The following is a 10,790-nucleotide window of genomic DNA, read 5'->3' as shown; positions in this document are numbered from 1 at the left end:
CCTTTCTTCATAGGGGAGATGCTCCAGGCCCTTCACCATCTTTGTGGCCCTCCGCTGGACTCTTTCCAAGAGATCCCTGTCTTTTCCATACTGGGGAGCCCAGAACTGGACACAGGACTCCAGATGAGGCCTTACCAAGGCACAGTAGAGGGGGAGGATTGCCTCCCTTGACCTGCTGGCCATGCTCTTTTTAATGCACCCCAGAATGCCAACTGTCTTTTTGGCCATGAGGGCACATTGCTGGTTCATACCCAACCTGTTCTCCAGGACCACCCATGTCCCTCTCTGCAGAGCTTCTCTCCAGCAGGTCATCCCCCCAAAATTACTCAACATCATCACACACGAAGGAGAAAAGAAACATACAACTGGAAAATGCTTTTGTGTCCTTTCAGTCACTGCCCATTATAAACAGACTAACATGTTTGTGTGGCTGATTTTTGCATGAAAACACTTGAAAAAATGTCCCAAAGCAACTCAGCTGGAGCTTCATTCATATCTCAGAGTTGTCATTTGTCCTGAAAATAGAAACAAACCATGGTAAAAAGAGTTCACATTTCCTTCTCAGGAGGGACTAAAACAGCATTTAAAATTTGGCTTTGTATGCATGTACTTTTTGTGCAAAAATGGTGTTTCACGCACTTAAAGAGCTTCACAGACATAGCTAAAAATGCAGTGTGATGGAGAAGGTCTCAGTCATACCCTGAAGTGATCCTTCCGCATCCAGAGAGAAGTATCTTGCCTGTGTCATCTGCCAAAGTCACTAGCAAATCATAGGAATTGGTGAGCATTGGTCTCAGTCCTCCTGTTCCTTATGGAACTCCCGGGGGTCCACGGTTGCTCCATAGCTGTGTGTGTGCACCCATGGGGATGCTGGTTGGGCAGGGTTTTAGCTGCATGTCATCTTCTCAAGAACACCAAGAGAGATGAGAGCTGGCAGTGCAGTTTCTTTTCAGTCCTCCATGCTGCTGCAACTTTCTCAAATGGACCTTGGCCCCATAGCTCTCCGATGACACAACAGCACAGCGAGGTTGATAAAGCATAGCTGACAGACTGCATCTTGCTGCAGGGTAAGGAGAAGAGATTTGTCAGTTCTCAGCTGACACAGGGTTATCCCTAGATGTCAGTCCGTAACAGGAACATGAATTTCTTAACTGCCAATGTTCTGCATGATGTTCTGATGTGGAATACCAACAACAGATATCACAGACACACAAATTGCCAGTGTCCTGAAGCTCTCTCCCAAGCCTGAGGACAGGCATGGCTGCTCAGTGTTAATGCCTGGAGCTGCTCAGCTTTGGATGTAGTGGGACACATCTTCAGTGAGTTCAGCCGCACCACAGGAAGAAGGGTAAGGACAGCCAGCAGCAGCTCCCTTGGGAGATTTGTGTTGATGGGACCACACCTGAGCTTGAGTTGGAATTAAGTAAAATGAGTGATGCAAAACAATAACTTAAGCAACTGAGAAAAACAGAGATACAACAGGAAATCCTAAACATTAGAAGTTAAAAGGTTGCCAGTATCTTCATTTAAGCATTTAAATGTAAAAAACACGCAGTTTGAATCCACCACCTAAAAAGCCCGGAAGGCAGGATGCCTGCAAAGCATTAAGTGAGGTTACAAGAGAGGGAAATACAACTGAGTGATAGATATTATTTCCAGAAAAACTATTGTGAGATAATAAAAGTGCATCTGAATCCTTCATGATGGATAAACAGATCTGGACTATCTAATAAGTTGTAGTGCAATTTATCTTCACTATAAAAGGATGGCATCCTGCCATATAGAATACTGAACTTCATTAATTTTACATTTTGCTAATATAGCTATTAAAACAAGAATGAATAAGCAATCAAGGAATAGAGGTGTCCTCATCATCATCTTATGCTGTGATTTTATGAAAAATCCTAGGCTCTTATTCAGTTAATCAGTATTATATCCAAGCACAGTTTTAAGAATCAGTTTGATGCAAACCCTGGCTATTTCAGAGTATGCTTCAGTATATAAGTCAACCAGCTCTGAACTGTTTTCCATTTGAGTTCCCCTCTCTTATTGATCTGTCAGCTTCTGTATATTATACCTGGTTCTGCAGTTTTTGCAGCCAAATGCAAAGCTATAGAAGAGTCTTTTAATGTAGGTGTGTTTTTTTCTTATAACATAATAATGTAAATAACTACCTTGCGTGTCAAACTAGACATGCTGCAGTTGGCCAGCAAAATCATAAAATATGGCATAGTCTTAAATGGCATTTCACAAATCTTTGATCCTTATCTAGGCTAGAAATGCAAAAAGCATTAAAATACAAAAGTTGTCAAGAACCATAAGGATTTAATTAACATTACACTGTTGTCATCCTGAAATGGCAATCTCTAACCAAGTGTCCTTGTTGATTATGAGTTGTCTTTCTTAGAGCTTAAGAAATATTTCTGTACAGAATGCTTTAGTCAAGAAAGATCAGTATTCTAACACTAGAGAATTCAGTTTTCACTAACTGTTCTCTCTTTCATGCATAGTGTCAAACTTTTTGATGACTAACCTTACAATACTTTCTACTATGCTTTCCAGTACTTCATTCAGTATGTAATGTCAGAATGCTGATAGCAGATTTTAGCATAAGCATACACTGCAAGAACACAGCCGAGCTAAATCTCCTGGACAGATCCTTTTTGCTAGTTTCATCTCTTATTTAAAGTTCTGACAGCCTCAATTTGATATAATCTGCTCTTTCAAAATGCAGTTGGATAGATAGCATTACTTCCCAACTATTTGTCTGTTCTTCACTTGCGAGAACTGAATGTTTAAGAACCATTCCAAAAGTTTGTCACAGATGTCAAAAAGTTTATCGAAGAAGTCAGTTATTTACATTGTCCCCTACTTCAGCTGAGTCACAGTCCTTCTTTCGGTGGTCATAAACATGTGAAATCACAGTAAAAGTCAGATTGCTCCTCGGGAGCTGTTCAAGTAAAAAAATGTGATGTGGCTCACAAGAAATCAGAGCAGTCATTCATAGAAAGTATTTCCTAAGCCTATGACCATTCAGTACTTTAGAAGGCTTTAAGAACATGAGTGATACCGCATTGGTCATCATCAGTAAAAATGACTTTGGATTACCTACACTTGGCAGGAAAGTCTCCTGTGTTTCTCATCATTCCTATTCTTGACTCAGAACACAAGAAAATAAAAAGAATTGAGTAAATGCAGCTTACCAGATGCAGAATGGGAGCAGTGATGCCGAAACCCACAATAATCGGCACAGAACTCGCTCAATTTGCCTTCATGAACATCTGATTTCGGATCCTTTTTGCTCTCACTCTCATATGAATAAAGTTTATCCAGTTCCATTATCACAGCTGACTTTGTAAGTCTGTCTCGGCATAACCCAAAATATAAACAAAGTGCAATTGAAGAAATTGCCTTAAGCTCAGCTTTCCCAAGCTTGCAATCTGAGGGGAAAAAAGCAACTTCATGTGCTAAAGCAGTAACATGTATTTCTTCAAGCTGTAATGCTTTTACCTTTATTAATTCGGGAACCATATTTCTATGAGGCCATTCTGCAGAAATTACTAAGTATTGCAGCTCCTCTCTACGGTAGATAACTTCTTCAAAAAGCTCTTCTGGTCTCGGAGTGACAACAATAATACAGTATTTCTGTGGGGCTGGTACAAAAATAGAAAGGATAAGTGAAGACGTCCATACCTGCTAAGTTCTGGATTAACTTTAAGAGCCTTTAATTCCTAATTTGTTCCCCACCGATCCAGCAGGAGGTGTTAAGCCATAGTTCCTTACATGTAAAATTTAGGTATGCTGTTAATGATGGATTAAGTCTTTAGAACTTCATACTGTGCTTACCTGGATACTTGTGATCTTTCCTGGGTATGCAAGCAAGTTCAACTCCTATACAAAAAAAAAAAAAAAAAAAAGGTTCTCTGAATCTCATTATGCCCATTTGAGCTACAGATAAGTTGTTCTAAATGAGAAACAAGATAATTACCTTCCTCAAAAAAGGCTGAACAGAGTTCAGAGTTCTCTGCTCTCATATTACAGAGTGAAAATGCCCACAATTTATAATATGGGAGAGTCTACAGACTATTGTGTTGCATCTGCTTAGACACGTGCTATCTTCATTCAAATACAGATTCATCAGTCAGAAGGAAGAAAATACAAGTGCTGAGAGCCTTATCTCCTAATTGCTATTCGCATAGCTGACTGCATTTTTCAGCAAGCCTACCCTACTTCAACAGCCACTTGCAAGGCCTTTGTTATGTGGTCAGAAACTTGATTAAGGTCAATGGACACAAGGGTGAAGGCTCTGGTAGGCTGCAAGGAAAGTATTGAATCTGTCTCCACGTTTTCAGGAAAGAATAAATGAAGTGTAAGAGAAATAGTAAGACATGCATTTACCATTAAGTTCCAATGCATTTGTCTCATTCCTAGATGTATTTGTTGGCACAAAGTGGAAGTGTGAGAAAAGACTGCAGCATTTCTTAATTCTGGCAAAAAAAAAATCCCACAAAACTGAGTAGGTAAGTGCACACAAAGACCCTGTTTCTATTGAGGATACCTATCACCTTTAGTGGGGGTATTAGATAATGACCCATCACACCAAGGGCCAAACTGAATTTCTGTATCCTTACCTTCGCACACTACAGTAACAGCAGCTGACTCAAAATCTCTGCTCTGTGACTCTCCTTCCTAGGCCATGCTGCAACACTGATCATTTCAAATGTATTCACATATTTCCATGAGCAAGAATAAAAACCTGCGCCAAAGATGCTTCAGCAAACAGAAGGAACTGGATTTGCAAGGGGAAGAAAAAGTGATTTTAACTAATAGAGAAAAAAACAAAACAAAAAAACATTATGCTGGAATGAATCAGAATTGTTTTCCAACAGCTAAAAAAGTGTCAGCTATCACTGTATATTTTTAATCATATATTTTACATTAATTGAAGAGTTATCCATTTAGATTTCCACAGATGTGGTTGACCACATTATACAAACCCAGGAATACCTCAGATTGCCTAAGTTAATTCAGACACAACTCAGATCTAATTATTTTACTATATGAGCTTTGCCGTATTTGAGCTGGTTGAGAAGCAAAGTAATTCTGGCTACATTCTGTAAATAAATTACCACAAGAGAATATCTTGCAAAAAATCTTTCATAGTCATAACTAATAACTCATAAAAGCTTTGGATTTTACGTTTCATTTTCTTATTTAAGGTTGTTGGGAAGAAAAAAAATTAATTCTGAATTGACTATCCCATAGCAACTCAATTCACCTTAGAATTTACTGCAATATTCAGTGAAGTCCTATTCTAAAACAGGACACAGCAACAATTGTTCTTAGCGGGATAGAGAAAATGAAGCAGTTAAGTAACCAGACAGCACACTCTATCACCACTATCTTCACTAATTATTATAGAATTAGTTAGGAAATTCCATTAACATCAGACACGCTTAATGATCTGCAGTCCAAAAATGTCAAGGCTTTTTAATCCTTATGCTTCCTAGTTGCAGGAACATATCATCTAAAGATAATTAAAACCACTCTAACTTCTTAGTATATCTAGCCAACACACACACACATACGTATATACACACACAGTGCTGTATCTACCAACATGTTGGTTGCAGCCTAAATTTAAGGCTTGAAAGTCAATAAAAAAAGGACAAAAAGTCATACCCAGTAAAGGAAGACAGTTTATCTTCCAGTCATCTCCTGACCATCTAACAATGTGATTTTTTAACCTTATGAAACATTACAACATCTTTCTTCAGAGATGTTGAAAGCAAGCTGGACCACGATCTGAGTGACATGAATTAGCTGTGAATATTCCTGTTCAGATGCTAGTGTAAAAAACCCAAAATTTACAAATCACATGGAAAAGAGAGTTACTTTTGAAGTTAAGCCCATCTCTTTCATTAAGAAGCAAATAATAGAACCCCATATAAAACCTTCACCTCAGTTTTATTGGAGACAAGGAACCTTCTTGAGATTCAGAAATCATTTCCTTATAATCAAGTAGGGTATCAAGAACGTTGTTTCTCTAATGTCGTCTCTAATAGAAATATACTTGGTCATTATAGTTCTTATTATTGTATTTCATTCATTATTTATAAAGGCCAATACAGACAAGCATATACTGAACTGGTCTCAAAAATCAGTTCCACAGAGCAACCATAGGCATGAGCTGCAGGTTGACTCCACGTCCACTAGGTGTCGGACTTGCTTCATGATACGATAATCTTGAAGCTGAACAGAAAGGAAACGTAAACTATGCAAAAGCAGTTCACCCTGCAAGAAAACTTTCGTGGTTGTTTTTCTTTCCGTGTACATATATTGAATGTATAGATATACATATAGAACATATATACACCATCTGGCCTGATATTCAGTAACAGCAAGGCCTGAAGTATGTACGTAAGAATTTTCTGGGGAGCACGAAAACCCTGAGGTTTTGTGGATCAGCTCTTTGCTTTTCATTTCTCCTCTACGGAGGACATACCAACAGCGTCAGAGTCAGGTCTGGTATTTCAGTGACGTTCTCACAAGTCCCAGCATGGACGAATAGCACCTTTACAAATTTCCTGTACCAGCCACCATATCCATTGCGTCCATAGAGCTATTGCAATGCCAGCAATTGTGGCTTTTCTTTGCTCCTTTCTCTCAGTTCATTATCCGAGATGCCTCAATAGCTAGAATCCTTCTCTAAATGGAAGTGTACAAAAGAAATAATACAGCAGTTTCCCCAGCATCAGGTTCTTCCCTAGTAAGAGGACTGAACAACTGCTTATGTAACGGAATGTAGTGTTTTCTCTAATTCCACTCACACATACCACACCTTGTCTGAAGAAAAGGGTAAGCATCTACTCCTATATTTCCACAAAATTAGTGGTTTGTTGCTAGCAAAAAGGTCAGTTCTTACAGCTTCTTTTGGCTAAAGTTCTCTGATTTGAAACTTAGTCACAATAAGAGGCCAAGTGCTTTTGTTGAGGAAAAGATTCCTGATGAGGTATAATACACGTTCCCTAAAAAACACAGCAGACAGTTTTACAGCATTTTAGAAACTTACTCTATTGCAGCACTTACAGATCTGCCCTTCTATGTGCGTCACCTGCCTGCGGCACTCTCTTGTGAGCAGCATTTCCCCTGTGAAGATAATCCCAGCAGGGCAGGACAGTGCACAGATGTAGGAAGCGAGCTTGGGAACAGTAGAGCTGAAACGCCAGCACTGGATTTTACCCTGAAAAAGAAAACTGTCCAGAAGGTAAAGACCGAATGAAAGTAATGCATTCTCAATATCACCCAAGGAAAATACAGATTCCAGAAATCCAGGAAGAAAACCACCACCTCTCTTCATCTTTATGTTATGGCCTCTAGTTTTGATGAGCTTGCCTTTGACTGCAGCCACAGATCCCACGGTGCAAGAAGGATAAAATCAGATTCCTCCGCTTTCATGTACCAAATAGAATATTTGTGTTCAGCTGATACTGTAGAAAGGAATGTTAAAAAGAAGAAATGGAGCAATGATCGAAGATGGGCTCTATTCAAGAAATAAGTTTCGATTGCTCCCTGTAGTATAATGCTTTTTTTTCCTCTCCAAAGAGAAAATATCTGATTTCACAAGTGAATAAATGCTTTGGATACAAGCAAGCTGTAAGACCAGAACTTCAGCACATTTGAGATCTTTGACAAAGGAAAAACAATAACATATGACACCCACATCTATGGAAGATGAGAAGACAAAGGTAAGCGCTTCAGAAAGTGGAAAAACACCTACAAATAGACTATGTGAACTGTCTTCAATGTTAGGGGGGGGAACAGAATGTTTTTCTCAACTGAGACAAACAAGGCATGAAGACGTGAAAGTTATAAAGCTATGAGGAGGGGGAAAGTGAAACGTATCACCTACATTAATTAGCATGAGAAAGGAAAAAGCTTTCAGGAATACTGAACTGAAGAGCTTTGGGGAAAAAAAAATTAAAACACGTCTAGTCTAACACTTAAAATATTCTCACATTTAGTGAAAATTGCCCATGGCATCCTGTATAAGCTTGGCTGACCTAGCTGACTATCATTTAGTGACTCCAGCCTCCAGAGCAAACACAGACTTGAAACAGAAGGACTTCAAAACTTTATCCGATGTCCAAGGAATTCAAGTTTCAGTTTAAGAAGTGACTTGGATGTTTTAGTGTCTCCAATGAGGATCATTACTACAGTTGAAATGTCTGTTTCAGAGCTACATCTTCACCTTTGCAGTCAAGGGAATGGAAACTGGAGTTTGACAGGTTGGTGATGGCCAACAAGGACAGTACAAAACATTTGAGTTATTAAGCCCAGTCCGCCTCTCATTGGCAATAGCCATCCAATCCCAAGTTCACAGAGAAAACAAAAAATCATAATCACATAATCAAAGAATGGCTTGGATTGGAATGGGCCTTAAAGACCAAAGACATTGTGAAGAAATAACTGAGAACCTGAATGATCACGCATCAAAAGGCAAGTCCTTCTTGAATACTGTAAAGCATAAAAATCAGAATTCTAGAGTGCAAGTGCTGCCAGATCCTTACATTAACTCTGTGAAAAAATTGCCTTTTCTCCAGAGGTTAACCTGTTACCTCCTCTACATATCTTGTCCCCTGCCTCCATTTCAACTACTTGATGATATAAGTGAGGGTATATGGCATGACGACCAATTTCCTCTTGTGGCACTCATCTTACCTCACAAAAGGAGAGGGAAGATCTAGCTATATTCTATTTGGCTTGCAAAGAAATATCTTCTATTAAGACATGCCCATCAGCTTCTTGGATTGTATATTTGTTCTATTCCCTTACTTCAGTAGCTTGTTTGCAGGCATTTATCTTAGAAAAATTTTAGCCAGGCTGTAACACAGTATTTAAATCAGCATCTGCTGAATAGCCTTAAGCTACAGCACTAATGCTCCCCTGACTTCAACAGAAAAAGTTCGCCTAATATTCTCTAAAATCACATTAGTGTTTTTCACAGTTCCATCACATTAGCAGCTGAAAATTATCTTCTGATTAGCTCCATTCCAGTTCCCATTGGTCTGCACTTTGAGTCACAGAATGTGAGATTTCTAGTTCCTCCTTAGCACTATAAATATTTCCAACATGTTTTGTCCAGGGATTTCAGGTCACTAGTGTACGTTCTGAGCCCCCAAACTCTGTATCTAAACACATCACTGCTGATTTCTCTCAAGGTTTTAAAGTCTTGCAGCTTCTTGTTCAACCACATTGTTATCCCCACACCCACCCCCTAATCCCCCTTTCTTTTTAAACCTTAAAAAAAACTGTCTACATTGAAACAACTTATTTTCAGAAAAAAATAATAGCATTTGTTTCACAAAGAACTATTTATTGGTCTTGGCTCAGTTTATTGCTATTCTTTTCGTCTTAGACACTAATTCCCCACGGAGAACATTTCAGGAAGAAAACCCCATGATGTTCAGCAGAGCATTCATCATCTGGTAGTATGTTCGTCACTCCCAGGATGATCGTAATTGCATGTCTAAGTTCCTAATAGGTATCAAAGAGAGAACACTGAAAACAATAATATTTACACTCATCAGTAACACTATTAGAAATGTAGCCTTTTCCATACTATATGCAGTGTACGTGATGCACTCATACAGTACTCAGCCTTGCCAGTGAGAGGTGGAGAAAACAGGGAAGAGGAAGACCAAGAAAGGTCAGAGTTGACAGCCATAGGAAGTACTCCACTTAAGTACTTTAAATGGGCTCTTAATAGCTTTATGAAATATCTGCTGGTTCATTAACACGCTTCTGCAGTAAGAGTCTTTCACGTGAAGGATAGAAAGTTTAAAAGACTTCAAACACTAAGTTATATAATTTTATATAAGACTAGATCTAATAGAAGACACAGATTCCTAAATCAAGGTCTGAAAAACATCTAGCTTCCAGGTGTCTTTACTTCTGCTGCTTTAAAGCAGATAGAATTTAGCACGTTTGCCTTAACTCAGAACTTCACTCCCCTGTGCAAAACAAATGCAGTGAACAACTGGCAATGCTTCAGGAAAGTGAAGCGATTCAAGATGTGGATGCAATTACCCATTCCTAGTTTCTTCAGCACTTCAAGTCAAAGCACAAGGAAGCAATCATTGTTGCAATGAGTGCTCAAAATTAAGGACACACCAAATGAATGTAATCCTCAACAATAAAACCCCTTAAAAAATACCATCCAATTCTTACGTAGAGTGCATGAGGTATAATAATTCATCCTAAATATATTGGAGAGAGAATAGCTCCAAAGAATCTTTGCTAATGCTTTGGGTGTTTCATTTTTTCCTTGATTGATAACAAAGAAAATAGAAGAGATGTTTTGCTTAAAATAACTGGTATAGCCTCAAGTACTGAACCTTAATGGATCAAGGTCAGAAGGCTGAATTGTGGGCCACAATGTTAACACATCTTGCATAAAAACAGCAACCTTTCTCAGTACTCCTCTATGAATGGATAATATTCTGTGAGAGTCCCCCGACTCCAAGGCAAGCTATTAAAAAAGATGCTATTTGATATTGGGTTATATCATGCCAATATTAGCTTTCAGGGGGAATTAAACTGACAAAGGACACCAAGATACTTGGAAATAATGAATAATATCTTAATCTGTTTGCCAAATGAGAGCTCCAAACTGAAAATAGCATGATGGGGATTTATCTATTACTGCTGGACAAGTATTGGTATAACCCTTAGACAAGCGTGTCCAAACGTGGCCATATCTTAAACCCACACTTATTTAGTGAACGCTG

The 10,790-nt window shown here is 38.7% G+C and overlaps 1 long non-coding RNA gene across 2 annotated transcripts; it reads right to left on the bottom strand.

Annotated features, from left to right (window-relative positions):
* Positions 1-3,209: 3,209 nt before the first annotated feature.
* Positions 3,210-7,317, bottom strand: LOC107314562. Of its 2 annotated transcripts, none has more exons than XR_004307655.1 (3): positions 7,090-7,317; positions 3,847-3,891; positions 3,210-3,653 (listed from the first exon to the last, which is right to left on the bottom strand). It is a non-coding gene; the product is annotated as an uncharacterized LOC107314562 (long non-coding RNA). The 2 variants fall into 2 exon arrangements; XR_001555501.2 differs by lacking the exon at positions 7,090-7,317 and adding an exon at positions 4,632-5,408.
* Positions 7,318-10,790: the final 3,473 nt, after the last annotated feature.

The sequence above is a fragment of the Coturnix japonica genome, chromosome 5 (assembly GCF_001577835.2).
Source record: "Coturnix japonica isolate 7356 chromosome 5, Coturnix japonica 2.1, whole genome shotgun sequence".
Lineage (NCBI taxonomy): Eukaryota > Metazoa > Chordata > Aves > Galliformes > Phasianidae > Coturnix > Coturnix japonica.
This window is presented reverse-complemented; position numbering and strand designations above follow the sequence as displayed.